This window comes from Nycticebus coucang, chromosome 8 (assembly GCF_027406575.1).
Source record: "Nycticebus coucang isolate mNycCou1 chromosome 8, mNycCou1.pri, whole genome shotgun sequence".
Lineage (NCBI taxonomy): Eukaryota > Metazoa > Chordata > Mammalia > Primates > Lorisidae > Nycticebus > Nycticebus coucang.
Window position 1 is genome coordinate 35,304,410 of NC_069787.1, and position 18,836 is coordinate 35,323,245.

Sequence of the window (18,836 nt, forward strand, 5' to 3'; positions counted from 1 at the left end):
TACAGTAAAGGTAGTGACTTAGAGGGATAAACGTGTAATGTTTGTTAAGAATGCTTGTAGGATTTTTAATTCTTCTACCTTTCCTCTTTAAATATTAACACTAAAGGCAGGCTGGGCAACCCAGAACAAATTTCATTCTCTTCTCTCAAAAATCTAGGGAAAATTCTTCCTCTTCAAAATAATTTGTGACAGAGATTGCCAATGCTTACCTATATCCACATTCTTTCTTCCTGAGCACACAATTTGACAAAATTTCCCAATATTCATTGCAGTAAGGTATAGATGTGCAACTGAGTCCAAAATATGAACAGAAATGTTGGGTGCCACTTCTAGGCTTGATCCTTGGTCTTTCATACCCTCTGCTGGCCAGGTGTAGATTGCTCCACACACCTAGAGGAAGGCTGAGCAACAAAATTTCACTCCTGAATGACTGGGGGGAGCAAGTGCTTCCTTGTCAACCCACATTGAGCTGTGACATGAGTGAGAAATAAACATGTATTGTGTTAAACTAAGGAAATTTTGGGTAGCCACAGTAGTCAGCATACCCTAATACAGTATTATTTTTGTTATTATTGTCATCATAATTTTCATCATCAACAGCAACAGCTATAATTTACTGAAGGTGTTCTAAGTAACAGGCAATATGATAAGTCTTTATATTATTTATGTTATTTTTACAAACTTTTAAGTATGAGGTAGATAGTATCTGTATTTATGGGTGATAAAATCAATGGTCAGAGACCAATAATCTTTTCCTCCTATGAACATTTAGTACATTTATAATCTGAAACATTTATTTCATAATTAATTATGTAATATCTTATTTTACATACTACATTGATAGGATAAGCAGTTTTTACTTCCTTGGGTGATTTTTCCTGAACTCATACCTTGTTTCCTTCATCTGGATAAAAAAGCTAAGGAAAGGGAGTTGGTCTTACAACCTTTTTATTCTGTATCATTTCACATACTGTCTCATGAATATACAGGTTAATTGATAGATATAAATATATCCTTTATATTATCTCTCATATGTATGGAGAGAAAAGCCTCCATAAGTGACCACTCCTTTAAGTTGACGTAATTTTCATAGACCAGACATGTACCAAATATACATATCAATAGTTGGTCTAGTTCCTTATGTTGACCACCTCTGTATGTTGACCAGTTTGTTGCAGTCCATCGGTGGTCAATTTACAGAGAGTCTACTACGTGTATGTGTGTGTAAATACACCTCACACACACATATATAGTGTTTTGGGCAACAGGCTTCTTGAGTAAATCTGACCAAGAAAATTGGCTTATGTTCCATGAAGTGTTGCTTAGTATACTATTTATTTTGGACTTATCACTTAATGTCTGTCACTAATGCAATTTTTCAACATACAATTACATGTATTAATGTACATGAACATACAGTCAATAGTCAATAAATGATTAATTGCTCTTCTCTTCCATCCTAATAGCTACTTAAAGTACAATAATATGTTGTTTGAGGAAAACAAAGGTGATAAAGAGAAAAATGTTAAGCTGTTAAATAGAGGATGGTTTTAATTACAAAGAACATTTTCTAAATGGGAGGAAGACTGTCTAAAATGTTAGAAGCCAGAGCCAAATGAAGATCAACTGCCAGTTAAAAAATTATTTTATTCATAAAAATCTGTCCTGAGAAGCTGAAGAGTCACTCCCTTACCTTCATTGCTGGTGAACTGCAAAGCAGTATCCTGGGGCTCACCTTCTATTTGCTTAGTTCCATAGGTTTGGCCACATGGGATTTTCTAGAGCCATGTATCATTATTTGTAGCCAAACACTAACATGCCTTCTTACAGATCCTGGAATATCATGTATATTTTGTTAGAAAACACTCTGTCACGTGAGGAAAATCTGTTCTTTCTGAGGCTGTTTGCTCCCAGGCTTTACCTATCGATAGAACTCCATTCCCTACTCAAGACATTTGAAGAATGTTATTAACATAATGCAGACACAGGATTTTATATGGTAACATTTCATATTAACGATATATGGTAATCTTGTGACATGAGCTTTATATTATGTAATTAATGTAAATGTTTCCACTGCTGTTCATTTAAATATCATATTCCTCTTTCTTTGAAGAGTTATTACAAAATGAAATGGAATATGAATGTGGTTACTTTATTTGATATAGCTAAAGTATATATTTGGACTTCTTAATTTTGCTCATTAATCAACCGTAATATCTACTGTGTTGATGGGATGGACTTTTCCCAGGGTAATTTTCCCTTTAACATCACGGTATCATCCTTAACATTAGGCAATAAGGTTAATGCTATAATCAGCTATTATATCTGCATATTCGATTTGAGCTGCTGTTCAAATATAGCAACACAGAGTATGGAATTCCCAAGCTAGAAAAACATGGTTTTAAAAATTAGTGAATCAAACACCTGGGTAAAAACATTAAAAAAAATACTCTTTTAAAAATAAAATTATTTTTTGAATGCTAAGTGAAAAAAACCAAAAGATAACATTTATGTAACATTCCCAAAATGGCAAAATTATAGAGTTGGAGAACAGATGAGTTAGTTGTTGCCAGAAGTTAGGGACTGTGAGAGTAACAGGAATGAACTATAAAGGGATAGCACGGGACAGATCTCTGCAATGACAGAATAGTTCTGTTCTTGACTATGGTAGTAGTTACATGAAAATACACAAGTAAGATGAGAAGATACACACACTTTATGCCAATGTTCATTTCTTGGTTTTGATATCGTACAATAGTGAGGTTAAGATATAATCAATGGGAGAAACCGGGTGAAGAGTAACCAGAAACTCTCTGGACTATCTTTGTAACCTCTTGTGAATTTATAATTATTTCAAAATAAAAATTTAAAAAATAGCTAAAAGCATGTTTAATTATAAACATATTTCACAGGATAATTTATTCAGCTTGGAAGATTAAATAATACCAAAGCCTATGCAAACATTTTTATCATCTGACTTTGCATTTTGTACATAAAGGAACTACCAATTATCTTGATAGAGGCAAGAAAGGAGTGAAAATAGAGGTTTTGGAGTTGATTTTGCTGTTAGAATGCTTACTGTTCAGGAGAATGTCAATAATAGAATATTTTGCCAGCCAACATCTGGATGTCTTACAAAGGAACAGGTAGTGTACAGTATGCAAAAAATAAAGACATGCATTTAAAAAGTTCTTATATCTTAAAGTCTATAAGATTTTGCCACTAAAAAAAAGAAAGCCGGGTGGTGTCTGTGGCTCAAAGGGGTAGGGCACCAGCCCCTTATACCAGAGGTGGCGGGTTCAGACCCAGCTCTGGCCAAAAACTGCAAAAAAAAAAAAAGAAAGAAAGCCAAGGAAATGATACTTTAAAGCATCTTCTGTGGGGTTTGTGTGCTAATCAAGATGTCACTGTGCACATTGTGATTATATATAATTTGCAAAATATATTATTCGACTTATGTGATTACCAAACAATAGATATTTTTTAATGTACACATGGTAATAGTTTCCATAATTCAAACATCTAATTAAATTAATATAATTACTGCAATATGCCAATAATAAATAAGAGACAAAAAGAATTCCAGAAGCTGGAAGATGCAAATTAAACAAAGCCAGTTTAAGTTATTTTCACTAGTGTTTTAGACAAAGATCTTTTTATCACTGGTTGAAATGTAACATTCTGTGTCTACATCACAAATATGACCCCCAGATTCCCTCTATCTCATACCCATGTGGGCTCAACCCTGGTTCATCCTGACTTGAAATCTAAAGAGAGGTTGGCAGCACTTCATAAATACCTTCCTGTTCGTTCCTTTCTACAGTGATGCAATTTGACCTACATTTTCAGTGTCCATTGAAACTTCGTGGGAGGGGGAAGAGGAGAGTTTTTCATTTCTCCTACCCTCTGATTAAGTAGGACAGCAAATGCCACTCGAGGGACTGCTACTGGGCAGAAGCAAAGGGGAAAAAGAGTCATGCCAGTAAGAAATTCCACAGGACATTCAGATACTGCACTCTCCGATTCTGCGAACAGTCACGGCTTTATAAGACAACAGCAAGGAAGAATTGCCCCACTTTACATCATAATCAGCCCAGAAAGCCAAGGGCTATTTTATTTACTTCAGGCTGCCAGCACACTAAAGATTAAGCTTAACCTATACACTCTTGTCATAGTCTTTTTTAAAAAATAAACTTTTAATTTTAGAATGCTTTAAATGTACAGGAAAGTTGCAAGAATGATAGAGTTCTTATAACCCACACCCAGTTTTCCCTATCATTAATCTCTTACATAAATACGGCACGTTTGTTACAATTAATGAACTAATACAAACAGATTTTTATTTTCCTCCAGCTTTATTAAAGTATAATTGACAAACAAAATCGCATATATTCATGGTATGAACATGATGCTTTGATATATGTTTATATTGTGAAATAATTAGATCAAGGTAATTAACATATTCATCACCTCCTATACTTATCATTTTCAGGAAATGAGAACATAAAATCTACTCTTAGCCAGGCATGGTGACTCAAGCCTGTAATCCTAGCACTCTGGGGCTCAGTGCCTGTAGCTCAAATGGCTAGGGCACCAGCCACATACACCAGAGCTGGCAGGTTCGAATTCAGCCAGGCCCGCCAAACAACAGTGACAACTACTACAACCAAAAAAAAAAAAAAAAAGCTGGGCATTGTAGTGGGCGCCTGTAGTCTCAGCTACTTGAGAGGCTAAGGCAAGAGAATCCCTTAAGCCCAAGAGTTTGAGGTTGCTGTAAACTGTGACACCACTGCACTCTACTCAGGGCGACAGCTTGAAACTCTGTTTTAAAAAAAAAAGAAAATCCTAGCACTCTGGGAGGCCGAGGTGGGTGGACTGCTTGAGATCAGGAGTTTGAGACTAACCTGAGCTAGAGCGAGAACTCCTTTCTAAAAAAAGTAGCCAGGTACTCTGGCAGGCACCTGTAGTCCCTGTACTTGGGAGACTGAGGCAAGAGGATTGCTTGAGCCCAAGAGTTTGAGGTTGCTGTGAGCTATGATGTCATGTTGGCACTCTACTAAGGGCAACAAAGTAAGACTCTTTCTCGAAAAAAAAAAATCTATTCTCTTAGCAATTTTCAAGTATACATTAAAAAGTTCTTTTGGGGGCAGCTCCTGTGGCTCAGTGAGTAGGGCGCCGGCCCCATATGCCGAGGGTGGCGGGTTCAAACCCAGTCCCTGCCAAACTGCAACAAAAAAATAGCTGGGCGTTGTGGAGGGCGCCTGTAGTCCCAGATACTCGGGAGGCTGAGGCAAGAGAATCATGTAAGCCCAAGAGCTGGAGGTTGCTGTGAGCCGTGTGACACCACGGCACTCTACCAAGGGCAATAAAGTGAGACTCTGTCTCTACAAAAAAAAAAAAAAAAAAAAAAACAGTTCTTTTTGAAGTATACATTACTAACTACAGTCATCATGCTATACGATAAATCCCCCAAACTTAATCACCCTAACTAAAACTTGTACTTTTTGACCAGTATCGCTGTTTTCCCCACCCTCCATTCTCAGCCCCTGGCAACTATCATTTTACTGTCTGCTTCTTTGAGTCCAGCTTTTTTAGATTCCTTATCTAAGTGAGATCATGAAATATTTGTCTTTCTATACCTGGTTTACTTCACTTAATATAATATCTCCAGCTTCATCCATGTTGTTGCAAATGACAGGATTTCCTTTTTTAAGGCTGAATAGCATTCCATTGTAGATTATAGAACATTTTCTTTATCCATTCATCCATTGATGAACATAAAAACTGACTCTGTATCTTGGCTATTGTGAATGATGATGCCATGAGCAGGTATCTCTGTGACATATCTCATTTCCTTTGGATATATACCCAGACCATATCACTGTTCTATTTTTAATTTTTTTGAGGAAACTCCATACTGCTTTCCATTACAGCTATACCAATTTACATTCCCACCAATAGCGCGCAAACTGTTGTCCTTTTGGTAACAGCCATTCTAACAGAAATGAATTCCCTGATAACTGGTGATGTTTTTACACTAGTCATGTTTTTACATACCTGTTGACAATTTACAAGTCTTCTTTTCAGAAATGTCAGTTCAGGTCCTTTCCCTTTTTAATTTTATTTTTAGGGTTTTTTTTTTTCTTCTTTTTTGTAGAAACGGAGCCTCATTTTATCGCCCTCGGTAGAATGCCGTGGTGTTACACAGCTCACAGCAACCTCCAACTCCTGGGCTTAGGCAATTCTCTTGCCTCAGTATTTTACTTTTTAGTTTTTGAGACAGACTCTCATTCTGTTGCCCCAGGCTAGAGTGTTCTGGCATCACAGCTCACAGCAACCTCAAACTCCTGGGCTCAAAGAATCCTCTTGCCTCAGCCTCCCAAGTAGCTGGGACTTCCAGAGTGTGCCACCATACCTGGCTAATTTTTTCTATTTTTAGTAGAGACTGGTTCTTGGTCCTGCTCCGGCTTGTCTCAAACTTCTGAGCTCAAGCAATCCACCCACCTCGGCCTCCCAGAGTGCTAGGATTACAGGTGTGAGCCACTGTGCTCTGCCCCTTTCCTATTTTTTAATCAGGTTATTTGTTTTCTTGCTATTGAGTGTTTGAGTTTCTTATATGTTTTAGATATTTACCCTTTATCAGATATATAGGTTTGCAAATATTTTCTCCCATTCTGTAAATTATCTCTTCACTTTGATTGTTTCTTTTGTTGCACAGAAACTATAGTTTCACACAATCCAATTTCTTTATTTTTCCTTTCGTTACCTGTGCTTTGAAGATCATACATAAAAATTCATTTTCCATACCAGTGTCAAGAATCTGTCTCAGCTCAGCACCCATAGCACAGTTGTTACAGCGCCAGCCACATACACCAAGGCTGGCGGGTTCGAACTTGGCCCAGGCTAGCTAAACAACAATGACAACTGCAACAAAAAATAGCCAGGCATTGTGGTGGGCGCCTATAATCCCAGCTGCTTGGGAGGCTCAGGCAAGAGAATCTCTTGAGCCCAAGAGTTTGAGGTTGCCGTGAGCTGTGATGCATGGCACTCTACCCAGGGTGACAGCTTGAGGCTCTGTCTGGGTATGGTGGTTCATGCTTGCAGTCTTAGCTACTTGAGAGGCTGGGGTGAGAGGGTCCCTTTAGATCAGGAGTTCAAGGTTACAGTCAGCTATGATCACACACACTACAGAGTGATCTTGGGTACCTCTCACCGCACCGCGCAGGGCGGGGACCCCTGGACCCGGCACAGCAGATCCGGGCTCCCCCACCCCCAACCCGCCCCGCCCCAAGGAAAATAAAAATATTAATGAGATCTGGCTTGGCATCACATTAGTGAAGACTTATGGTAGCTAGACCTTCTTATTTATGGCTTGCATATTTTAATGGTACAACTACTTTTTCTTTATTAAGAATAAACTGATCAGGGCGGTGCCTGTGGTTCAGTTGGTAAGGCGCCGGCCCCATATACCAAGGGTGGCGGGTTCAAACCCGGCCCCGGCTGAACTGCAACCAAAAAAATAGCTGGGCATTGTGGCGGGCGCCTGTAGTCCCAGCTACTCGGGAGGCTAAGGCAAGAGAATCGCTTGAGCCCAGGGCTTGGAGGTTGCTGTGAGCTGTGTGATGCCATTGCACTCTACAGAGGGCCACAGAGTGAGACTCTGTCTCTACAAAAAAAAAAAAGAATAAACTGATCAAACACAAGGACAAAGCCGGGAGCTTCTTGGGCAGTGTGGACACTTAGTGGGCTGTAAGCAGATTTTTAGAGATAACTAAATTATACAGACCGAAGTTAATTCCATGCAACACACATTGCACAATTTTTCAACTCAGATTCAACCAAATCTCTAGTCTGTGTTAAATGGCCTATTTGGACTATTTTCTTCAGTTGAAAACAGGCTGGAACTGGTATCTTATATTGCTTTTCTCAATCTTTTTGCTTAAGTCTTATAAGTTTCAATAAACATTTATTGAGCTCTACTATGCACCAGGCAGCGTATCATGTCTGGTGCTTACAATTAATCCATAATTAAAAAAAATTAAGGTCCCTGTTTCCATTTTTCCCTTCCAGCAGAGCTGCTAAAGTTGATGCAAAATGAGTCAAGTCTTTAAAATATTAAAGGCACAAAAAGGTTTAGAGAAGCACATGGCTGACTGTCCATGTCCCATAGCTATCTATTAACATTTTAGGAAAAAAAGGATCATGATCTTTTTTTTTTTTTTGTAGAGACAGAATCTCACTTTATTGCCCTTGATAGAGTACCGTGGTGTCACAGCTCACAGCAACCTCCAGCTCTTGGGCTTAGGCAATTCTCTTGCCTCAGCCTCCCAAGTAGCTGGGACTACAGGCACCAGCCACAATGCCCAGCTATCTTTTTGTTGCAGTTTGGCCGGGGCTGGGTTTGAACCCGCCACCCTCGGCATATGGGGCCAGCGCCCTACTCACTGATCCACAGGCACCGCCCAGGATCATGATCTTTATCTGTAAAATAGATACTATATAATCAAACCTACCTCTTGGAGAGAATGCATGGAGGACTTCTGCCCCCCAAATGGATTCCAAATTGGGACTTTAGGCTTCTAAAGTATTTTCATCAAATAAAACTCAACAAGGCCTCCTCACAGCGTTCAGCAGAAAGTAGCAACACCTTGGCCCAGCCTGCAAGGATCTTCACTCTCTGGCCCCTAGCATAAAGTTCTAAGCTCTGTGGAATGCTCCAAAAGTTCTCTTAAAAAACTACAGAGCATTTAAAAAACTACAGGATGCTTCTAGATGCAACTAACCCCATATTCTCACTCCCTAAAACTGGTTTTAGAGACCTCCAGCCTGCTCCTTCATAACAGTCAGCATGGGCATGGGATACTACCCTGTACCAAGAATCTTTTGCCATATAGGATTTACCTCCCAGACAGTCACAAAAAGACACGGCTGAGAGCAATCCCTTTTTGAAATTAAACAAACCAGAGTTTACTTTTTTTTTGAGACAGAGTCTCAAGCGGTCGCCCTGGGTAGAGTGCTGTGACGTCACAGCTCACAGCAACCTCAAACTCTTGGGGTCAAATGATCCTCTTGCTTCAGTTTTTCTATTTTTAGTAGAGATGGGGTCTCACTTTTGCTCAGGCTGGTCTCAGACTTGTGACCTCAAGCAATCCACTTGCCTCAGCCTCCCAGAGTGCTAGGATTACCGGTGTGAGCCATCACGCCCGTCCAAAAACCAAATTTAAACCAGAGTTTAAAGTTTAAATTCTGTTTTCTACTTATAAACTGTGTGACCCAAGCAAGTCTTTTCACTTCCCTCATGAGGTTTGAGAAAATAATGCAGAACACAGTGTCTGGCACATACTAAGTGCTCAATAAATGCTAGCCCTTTCATTATTATTCCCTTTCTACAAACAATAAATTGAGGCCCCAAGAAGTAAAATACTAAAGGTCACAGAGCCAGTGAGTGGAAGGAATCAGGGTTTGGAATCAGTTCCTTTTCCTTCCTTTGTTTTTCTCTATTGAGCGCCATCCTTGGAACTGAGGAGACAGCTATGAACTCTGTTCCCATGAGGTTTATACTCTACTAGGGAAGACATTTTCAGAAATAAATTGAAAGGGTACTTCAGCTACAGCTCTATGAAGCAAGCGGCTCACTTCTCTGCTGCTAGAGCAGTTCCTTCAACTGAGGTGGGCTCCAGCACCATGACAGCAGCCGGACGCCCTCGCCCCCTGGACGGTTGTAAAGAAGAAGAAAGTTCTACTCTTTCTGTTAAAATGAAGTGTGATTTTAACCGTGACCACCATGTTCATTCTGGACTTAAACTGGTAAAATCCGATGACATTGGAAGATTAGGTTCCTACATTCCTGCATATTTGGAAGGTTCTTGTAAGGACTGCTTTAAAGACTACGTAGGAAAGGTTATCATGTCTTGGATCACCAATTGTGAGCCCTGGGATTGTAGAACTTGATACTGAAAGCAAGCCCTTGCATAAAGAGGAAAATCAACATGTACAACAAACACTTAATAGTACACATGAAATAGAGGAACTAGAGACCAGTAGACTTTATGAAGACAGTGGGTATTCTTCATTTTGTCAACAAAGTGATCTCAATGAACACGAAGAAGGTAGCCTTCCCCTGGAGGAAAATTTCAGTGACAGTTCACAATCCTGCCTGTTACAGATACAAAGCCCAGACCAGTATCCCAACAAAAACTTTTGCTAATTCTCCATGTTCAAAAAGTCGTTTGTTCAACATTAAAAAAGAATGCGAAAAGAAATCCAAGAAAAGGGCGGCACCTGTGGCTCAGTCGGTAAGGCGCCGGCCCCATATACCGAGGGTGGCGGGTTCAAACCCGGCCCCGGCCAAACTGCAACCAAAAAATAGCCGGGCGTTGTGGCGGGCGCCTGTAGTCCCAGCTACTCGGGAGGCTGAGGCAAGAGAATCGCGTAAGCCCAGGAGTTGGAGGTTGCTGTGAGCTGTGTGAGGCCATGGCACTCTACCGAGGGCCATAAAGTGAGACTCTGTCTCTACAAAAAAAATAATAATAAAATAAAAAAAAAAAATAAAATAAAAAAAAAAAAAAAAAAAAAGAAATCCAAGAAAAGATTGGGAGATGCTAAAGGCAACTATAGCCAGTGGAAATTTTACACTACAGAATATAATTGGCAGGAAAATGGGCCCAGAGTATGTAGATATTCTCAGTGAACTCTTTCGAAGAGGACTTAAACATCTTCTAGCAAATATTTTAACACAGCTCAGTAATATGGACTTAATCAATGTGTCTAAAGTGAGCACTACTTGGAAGAAGATTCTAGAAGATGATAAAGGAGCATTCGAGATGTATAATAAAGCCATACAGAGAGTTACTGAAGGCAACATAAACTTTTCAGCACATGCTTCAACCAGAGATTATGTTATGCTCAGAATCCCACTGGCTTCTGTTCAAGAAACAACAGCTCAGATTCCTTTCCCAAAAGATGCTCAAACCAAGTTATCCAGTCAAGGTAATCAGAAGGGTTCTACTTACAGCCGACACAGTGAATTCTCTAAGGTTGCTAAGACTTTGAAAAAGAACGAAAGCCTCAAAGCTTGTATTCGTTGTAATTCACCTGCAAAATATGATGGCTACTTAGAGCGAGCAACCTGCAAACGGGAAGGCTATGGATTTGATTATTGTACAAGGTGTCTGTGTGATTATCATAACACGAAAGACTGTTCGAATGGCAAGTTCCTAAAAGCCAATTGTAAAATGGGTCCCCTGCCTGGTACTAAAAAAAGCAAAAAGAATTTATGAAGATTGTGACCTCTTATTAATAGTGATCATGAATATTAGTTAGAAAAATTAGGTTTTAACTTAAAATAATAAAAATATATTGTGATTTTCAATTTTACATCGAAATTTTTTCTCAATGGATAAAGAGAATACACCACCTCTTAAAATATTTTACAATTTAATGTGCAAAAGTTTAAAATTCTCAGTGCAAATCAGAAAATTTAAATATTTTAAGATAAAAGGAAAAGTAATCTGGTATTTGTGATACAGAAGTGAAATGATGCAATTTTATGGTAAAAGAAGGCTGTATAATTTTACCTTTGACAATCTTAAATATAAATAAGGTGTACCATCTATTGGCAATTAAGACATTTTATTTTTTTTTATTTTATTTTATTATTATTATTTTTTTTTGTAGAGACAGAGTCTCACTTTATGGCCCTCGGTAGAGTGCCATGGCCTCACACAGCTCACAGCAACCTCCAACTCCTGGGCTTAAGCGATTCTCTTGCCTCAGCCTCCCGTGTAGCTCGGACTACAGGCGCCGGCCACAACGCCCGGCTATTTTTTGGTTGCAGTTTGGCCGGGGCTGGGTTTGAACCCGCCACCCTCGGTATATGGGGCCGGCACCTTACCGACTGAGCCACAGGCACCGCCCTAAGACATTTTATTAATCTTACCAAATTAATACTAGCTGAAATATCAATTTCTAGATCCTATTAATTTAAATTTCTTGTCTCCTTGCATAACCTTTTTCAATGTATATATCTCCCAAGAAAGTATCCTTTGTAAAATGTGCTTGCTTTCTTTTTTTTTTTTTTGTGGGTTTTTTTTTTTGGCTGGGGCTGGGTATGAACCTGCCACCTCCAGCATATGGGACCAGCGCCCTACTCCTTGAGCCACAGGCGCTGCCCTGTGCTTGCTTTCTTTATTTCTGTTACCTGTGTTTTAATATTTTTGTATACATATAAATATTTTTGTATTTTTATGTCTTTTGTATATACATATAAAAATACATTTTGTTCGTTATCAATAAAATTGTGAGCTTAATAAAAAAAAGAAAGGGTACTTGAGAGAAGGGCAAGGGGGCAGAACACATAGGGTTTTAGGCAAGTATTAAGATCACTCACTGTAGGTCGGGCACGGTGGCTCACACCTGTAATTGTAGCATTCTGGGAGGCTGGGGTGGGTATATTCTTGAGCTCAGGAACTGAAGACCAGCCTGAGCTACAGCAAGACCCTAATCTATGAAAAAAATAGCTGGGCATTGTGGCAGGTGCCTGTAGTCCCAGATACTAGGAAGGCTGAGGCAAGCGGATTTCTTTTTTTTTTTTTGCAGTTTTTGACCGGGGCTGGGTTTGAACCTGCCACCTTCGGTATATGAGGTCGGCGCTCTACTCCTTTGAGCCACAGGTACCTCCCAAGCAGATTTCTTGAGCCCAAAAGTTTGAGGTTGCTGTTGTGAGCTATGATGCCATGGCCCTCTACCAGGGGAAAGAAAACGACACTCTATCTCAATACAAACCAACCAAACAACAACAAAAAAGAACCATTCGCTGCACTTTGCCTGGAAGGTCAGTGCTTATGTGAAGAGAGCACACAGACTTTTTTTTAATTTCAGGATATTAGGAGATACATATGATTTGTTCACATACTTTGTTTTTAGACAGATTGAGTCAAAGTTATAAACAGTATGCCCTTCATCCAGATAATGCGCACTGTACGCAATAGGTGTGAATTTACACATTCCCTCCTCTCAGCTTGATTTTCACTGAGATTTACCTCCATATGTGCTTAAATGTTGACTGATTAGTTCCAATTTGGTAATGATACATGTGTTTGTTTCTCCACTCCTTTTTTTTTTTTTTTTAAGAGTCAGAGTCTCATTTTGTTGCCCTCGGTAGAGTGCCGTAGTGTCACAGCTCACAGCAACTTCCAGCTCCTGGGCTTAGGCGATTCTCTTGCCTCAGCCTCCCGAGTAGCTGGGACCACAGGCGTTGTTTCTCCACTCTTGTGATGTTTCACTTAGAAGAATGGTTTCATCTAGGTTGTCACAAAAGATTAGATGACCATCTTTTTTATGGCTGAGTAGTGAGTAGTATGCATATACCATGGTATGCATATACCACAGTTTGTCAATCCATTCATGTATGTGTTGGTGGGCACTTGGGTTGTTCTCACATCTTTGCAATTGTGAATTGTGCTGCTATAAACATTCAAGTACAGGTGTCCTTTTCATAAAGTGGCCTTTTTTCCTTTGGGATTGCTGGATCAAATGGTGGGACTACTTGACGTTCTGCGATATCTCCACACAATTTTCCATAGAAGTTGAACAGGTTTGAAGTCCCACCAACAGTGTAGAAGTTCCTTTCAGTATCCACACCAGCACTTGTTTTAGATTTTTTTTTTTAGTAAGAGCCATTCCCACTGGAGTTAGGTGACATTTCACTGTGGTTTTGATTTCCCTAATGATTAGGAATGTTGAGCATTTTTTCATGTGTTTGTTTGGCTATTAGACTATATTCCTTTGAAAATTTTCTGTTTGGGTCTTTTGCCCACTTTTTAAATTTTTAATTTTGAGGCTGTGTCTCCCTCAGTAGAGTGCTATGGTGTCACAGTTCACAACAACCTCAAAGTTTTGGGCTTAAGCAAATCTCTTGCCTCAGCCTATCGAGTAGCTAGGACTACAGACACCTACCACTATGCCCAGCTAATTTTTAGAGACAGCGTCTCACTCCTGCGTAGGCTGGTCTCGAACCCGTGAGGTCAGGCAATCTACCCACCTTGACCTCCCAGAGTGCTAGGATTACAGACGTGAACCACCGCACCTGGTCTTTCTTTTGCCTACTTTTTAATAAAGTTGTTTTATTTTTTCTCAGACTTCCTCTTTTGATAAGCTAAAAAACTATTCCTATGTATCTAGTGGGGCTAAGATTTTTTCTTATGAGTTCATCCCACTTTATATAGATCTGAAGAGATAATATGCAATAATTTTTTTTTAAGTTCCACTTTCATTTTGCAATTTAACCTTTAACAACAACAACAAAAAAAAAAGCAATTTCTTCTTCTTTTGGGGGGTAGGGAGTCTTGTTATTTTGCCCAGGCTGAAGTGTAGTGGTACAATCACATCTCATCGCAGTACTGCACTGGTGGGCTCAAGTGATCCTCCCACCACAGCCACTATGTTCTGCTATACACACACACACAATATTTTTTGAGAGATGGGGTCTTATTATGTTGCCCAAGCTGTTTTCAAACTCCTGGACTCCTGTGATCCTCCTGCCCTGGCCTCCCAAAGTGTCGGAATTACAGGTGTGAAGCACCAAACCCCACCACACCAAAGAACTCGTTTTGTTAATGTGTCATGAAAAACCCAAGTTTTACATTTTAAGATAAATTACTTGTACAATTCACATGCATATTTTTAAAATGTTAGTTTAATTTTAACCCAGAACAACATGCCCCAGCAGAAGGTCTTTTAGTGATTTTTTAATTCTTCTGAGAACTGCTCACATTCTCTCTTTGGATAATTACACTGGTAAGAGTAGGGCAACTCTTTAGGCTGTTTATAATAAAAAATTGAATTGAGTCATAATCGATAATTCACATGCTTTATGGTTTATTCTGGGATGTTGAGAGATGAGGATGATGCGATAAAATGATGAAAGATTAAGATATGGTATAATTTTGTTTGATCCCCTTTCTATCCCCAGACCAATTTTCCAGCATTCTGAGCTCTGCTCTGTGTCCCAGGAAGCTGACTTCTATGGACAGCATCACTGGGTTATTTGCTGACCAGCTTCCAGGTGGGTTTAGCCAATAGGAGCCACTCTTGGAAAAAGATCAGACAGAAAGGAAAGAAAGTCAGGGAGAAAAGTACTGCTTCCTTGTTCCTTCCCTGCTCTGGGCTGCTTTTTCTACCAGTGGCTAAATCCCTCCAGTATGATAGCTCCTGTCTGACAGCCCTTCCTTTCCCAATCCCAGCTCTCTCACTGGACTCCACTAACACCATTTCTTCTCTTTGCTCCCCTCCAGATCTAGCAGTGATAGCAGTTTGCTATTGCTGTTGGTTTCTGAATAGCAGAAACCTAATGTCACCCTTAACTCTGCCCACCCCTCTGTAAATATTTTGTTCATTGAAGTCTCTTGAACCATCTGAATTGGACTCTTGTTTCCTGCAGAGACCAGGGAATTCAGACCATACACTTGTAAAATCAGCAATCTACCTGCTCTGTATGTGAGCAGTTAGCACAATGGTTATTCATCTTCCAAAGTAATTCTTTCACACCAAGCACTGCCCCTGAGCTCTTATGTTTCTCAGGCAGAAATGACACCTTTTAAACTGGTCAATACCAGAGAATACTGATGGTGGTCCTGAAAGGCAGCTGACAGAACAGAGGCTGACACTTGCAATTGTCTAGGCTGGAGTCTAATACATGCCAAGAATAAAATGTTTACGAAGAGATGCTACTTCCTCCTACTTCTGGGTTTGCTCTGGCTGAGTGCAAGGGATCAAAGTCAGCACTGTCTTTTCACACCTAATACCAAAAAGTTGTACCACTGCCTAGGAAGTTACCCTGCGTGTCACTTCACTTTGCTAGTCTTTCATACCTGAGGATCTGCTTACCACTGCCAAAAGTAGACAGAAAGAGCGCCAACCATCTCATATTTTTAGCCACCTGCCCACCATCCTTCCTTCTTTCTCTTTTTCATCCCTGGATAAATCTCCTGTACTAAGGCAAAAGATGAGCAGGATGAGAAAATTCTGCTGTGCTCAGCCTTGTCTGTCTCTTTAACAGTTCTGAGCAGATTAGCATTTTCTTTTCCACAGGAGAAGACTGGCATATGCTTATAACCATAATCTGCTCTGAGCTCCTTCTCTGGATTTTTTTCTCCTACCAATGCAACGGGATTTGAGGTCAGATGTTAATTGAAATCACTTGGAGTCTCTAAACACTCTACCTTGCTGTTACTTAGTGCAAGTAATCTGGACGCTACTGTATTTCTGAATATTGGGACACTCTTTTGAACAAGAGCTGATCTAAAGAATTGATGTGGCTATGTCAATAAGCCACTCCAATAAGGTCTCCAAACTTCTTTCTCTGCAACCAGCAGGCATTCAGAACTGTAAAGAAAAAGTTGCTAAAATAAAGATGCAGGCAGATATAGAAAGCAGTCTGCAGAAAAGATACTCTGCTACACTTCAGCCAAAGTTGGCCCAAGGGCCAGATAGCTAGCTCTCTTCTTCCACGTGGTGAAGCCCCTCCCCGTCAGCCTGAAGGCAATCCAGAGCAAGCAGTCTGAGAGGTAGTGGGATTAGCAAAAGTGGTTCACACCATGTATCCTTTTCTTCCTCTCTTTCACCCTTATTTGTCAGCATTCATTTCAAAGTATATTTTATTGGGAAGCTCTATAAAGCAGCATAGTAGATATACATCAAATGTTAATACTGGTGCCTTTGGGTAGTAGAAGTATAAGTAATTTTTATTTCCTTCCATGTACCTGTGAAATTTTCTGAGTTTTCTACAAATACTTAGGATTTTGGTAATCAAGAAAAAAAAATTTTTTTTTTTGCAGTTTTTTGGCTGGGGCTGGGTTTGAACTCACCACCTCTGGATGGGGCTGGTCCACAGGCATGGCCTTCAAGAAAAATTTTTTTTTATTTTTATTATTTATTTATTTTTTTTGTAGAGACAGAGTCTCACTTTATCACCCTCAGTAGAGTGCTATGGCATCACGGCTCACAGCAACCTCCAACTCCTGGGTTTAGGCTATTCTCTTGCCTCAGCCTACCGAGTAGCTGGGACTACAGGTGCCTGCCACAATGCCCAGCTATTTTTTTTTGTTGTTGTTGCAGTCTGGCCAGGGCTGGGTTTGGACCCACCACCCTCGGCATATGGGGCCGGAACCCTACTCATTGAGCCACAGGCGCCGCCCCAAGAAAAATTTTGTAAACAAAACCTCCATAAGCATTCAGGAATTTCAGTTTTCCATAATAACCAAATTTATGTAACTCTTGAAACTTAAAATCTAAATTACTTTTCTTTGCTTTTGTGTATTTTAAGTCTTTTCAATAGCACAATCATTCTATGGATTTTAAGTTACAAAACCATTTAAAATCTGAAAAATGAGAATCCTAAATTGGATTTAATGTGTAAATTTTTTTGGTATACGTCACAACCTTAACTGAGATAATTTAAGACTCTTCAAGGTCAAAGCTCACTATTTTAATATTCTGAAGTACTCCTACTACAAATGAAAAAGAATGCAACTGGTTTTCTTTGTAAGAACACTATGCAGATGATATTATAGGCAGTTGTATGGCTAAAAGACTAGAGATAAAACAGACTGGTGTTTCTTCCATTATAAATGCTAGCCAATAAGAACTTTCCAGTCTAAGTTGATTAAAACTTGACACCAGATCCAGGAAAAGAAAGCTAATCGCTGCTGGCTGTTAGCTAAAGGAACAGATACACTAGAAACTTGCCTACTACCACAGCATGACAGTTATGACAGTTGTTTACTATGACCACTGATTTTTCAGTTTAGTGCCATTTATAGTACTGGAATACCTTTTCTAGGAGACTAGTTTTTCTCATAATCTATAATAGCTGAACATGTGTTATTCACTGTCTTGTTAATTCACTGAATTCTATTAACAGGGAATGGTGGAAACCATAAACATCTTTACTAGCTTCAGGAAGCCAGTAAATTTGAACAAGTGATTCCTTTAAACTGTCCTAATGTAATCGCAAATGGTCTTTTTCCTAACTTCGATCTGCAAATGATTTATACCAGAGCAATAATAATCAACAGGGTGAGGAGTAGAGGGCACATAGAATGGAGCCTTAAATATCTCTTCTTACAGCAGAGGAGCTATAACCCAGAACACTAAAAATGCCTTCGTGTTCAATACACTAAATCTTAAAAACATCAATGAAGAAAGTATAAGGCAATGCAAAGTATATTTTTCAATGTAGAACTTTACTAGCATTCTTTTCAGAAATAAGTTGAAAGATTCTAAAGGTTCAAAATGTCTGCCAAAACCATGAGACCAACGAAAAATGAAAGAAAAAAGGACAGTTTTTTGATTAGAACTGAATAAAACATGGTTAGAAGCTGCAGAAACCACTGCTTGAAACAACTTAGAGAAAGACAATTTTATTAATAAAACTAATGTCAAATGTCAGAACAAGATTCCCAAAGCTATGGAAGTCTTGGGAGGTCTCTATTTACAAAAAGGTCTGGCTAAACAAGAGCCACCATATCACTACCACAAACAAGTTTATGGTTCAGACTAATAGGGGAGGGGAAAGTACTAACATACAACCCTATTGTTAACAGAACACTGTCTGGAGACCTTAATTAAACAGAAGTGTCAAGTGCTCCTCTCAAAACCTCTTGTAGTAGTTGACCTGAACCAGAAAACAGTGAAGACCTTTAAAAGAAGAGTCTAAGGACTGAGAGGACAAGTGACTATACCACTAGGTGGTAATTACACTGTGGGAAGTAAAAAAAAAAAAAGAAAAAAACCAGGGCAGACTGAAGGGCTCCAAGAGGTACTTCAAAACCAGC

General features: G+C 39.4%; 1 protein-coding gene and 1 pseudogene across 4 annotated transcripts in view; one reads left to right on the forward strand and one right to left on the reverse strand.

Annotated features, from left to right (window-relative positions):
• The window catches only part of ATXN7 (ataxin 7), a 160,118-nt gene that overhangs the window by 126,906 nt on the left and 14,376 nt on the right, over positions 1-18,836 (reverse strand). The window contains exon 1 of one of the 4 annotated variants that reach the window (XM_053600829.1): positions 210-319. The exons of the other annotated variants lie outside the window; for them this stretch is intronic. The gene's annotated coding sequence lies outside the window, so the exon portion shown is untranslated. Of the gene's footprint in view, positions 1-209; positions 320-18,836 lie in introns of those variants that run through there. 4 annotated transcript variants of the gene reach the window in all.
• Positions 9,688-11,291, forward strand: LOC128592738 (F-box only protein 5-like; annotated as a pseudogene).